This window comes from Camellia sinensis, chromosome 14 (genome assembly GCF_055761805.1).
Source record: "Camellia sinensis isolate YWXY chromosome 14, ASM5576180v1, whole genome shotgun sequence".
Classification (NCBI taxonomy): Eukaryota; Viridiplantae; Streptophyta; class Magnoliopsida; order Ericales; family Theaceae; genus Camellia; species Camellia sinensis.
The window spans coordinates 134,693,593-134,695,323 of record NC_138974.1 but is presented as its reverse complement, the minus strand read 5'-3'; positions in this window follow the sequence as shown (position 1 = coordinate 134,695,323).

Genomic DNA, 1,731 nt, shown 5'->3' with positions numbered 1-1,731 from the left:
TGCACTAAAAATGATTTACATTCTTAGGTGGTGTTTGGTTTTCATTTTTGGCTAAATAATCACAAAAGGACAAAAAAAGTAAAAAAATCACAAAAAGACAAAAAAAAAAAAAAGGAAAATTCTTTTTCCACACATCAAGTTTTCTTACTCCACACACTTAATGAATTTTTTCAGAATCACAATTTTATCCTTTAAAAAAATTACTATCTCACCCACCACCATCTCACAATTTCTCCATACACATCCCATGCCCAAACCTCAGCCATACACATCATTCCTTTTTCACTTTCCCTACTCTTTGCATTACTAACTTCAAACTTTACATTATATATATAGCTCTACAGAAACATTAATCACTACCATTGACCCGGAATTTATCAACAAACACCAACAAAAACAAAATCAATTAATTCAGGAACAAAACAAACAAATCAAATTAAGCACGAGGAAACATGTTACAAACAGAATCAACTTCCCGATCGCATCGACAACCATCGCATTCAACTTCATCATCATCATCTTCTTCATCGTCACTCTCCCACCCTCTTCTTCTTCTTCCCAATCTCTCGTGTCGATCATCTTCGTTGTCTCTTATTGCACAACAAGTACTGGATCTCTATTTTTGAACCAGTGGGTTCACTACCCAGATCATCCTAACAATTTCTCTCAACTTGTCTCGACACTCTCTGATCAATCTTCTTTTTCCTGATGTGGGTTTTGATTTGTGTATGCTGCTGAGAATTCGAATGCCCTGTTTCTTGAAATCGTCGTCTTCGTTGAAGAGAAAGATGATGCTGAGTGCGTACAGAGCTCCTCAGTGTCCAGAACTTGCTGCTCTGTTCAGAGACTCTAGTCCAGACTCTATGCTCATCAAACTGAAGTAATCAACCTGAAAAACACACACAAGAATAGACATTAAAGCCTTCTAAAAGAATATGAGAACTTAGGGGTTGTTTGGGATGTCGTAAATAAGTGTACTTTTTGATTTTTTAGACTAAAAAGTTGAGTAAAAAAATATGGTTGTTTGGGTTAACTTTTTGACTTTTTATGAAAAATGTGTATTAAAAAATTGTATAAATTAGTGTGTAGGGAAAAATTAGGATTGAGAGTTGTGCAACCGTAATTTTTGACTTTTGATGACTAGTGATAACTTTTTAACTTTTTGAGTAACTTTTAGCTTTCTGGCAACTTGCCAAACTTGGTCTTAGTGTGATCTATGATGGAGTGGTAGGGAGGTGGATGCAGAGGTGATGGCAACCGGTGATGATGGAAGGAGAGTATGTGCCTATAGAATGTGAGGGTATATTTGGAATGTAAAGTGTGTGGACTGAGATAAAGAAATAAAAATCAAATTACTAAATGTGTGAATTAAGAAAAGATGTATATAGAGATAATTTGATGTGTGAAAATAGAATTTTCTAAAAAAAAAATCCACCATTTCAAAACTAAAAAGCAAAAAAAGCCAATTAAAAATACCAAACGAACAAAAAAATTCTAGACTAAAAAAGTCAAAAAAATAAAAAATCAATTAAAAAAATCATTGCTAAACGAAGGCTTATAAGTGGAAAAAAGCACTAGTAAGATGTCTTTTGCAGTGAAAATTATTAAATATTATTGAAATGTTACGTGATTTTACTATACTGCTAAAATACAATTACATGTATTAGATTTAACACTAGCTTGAAATGTCAAGTGACCTTACTTTAAGAGGACATCCAATATCTCTTTGGC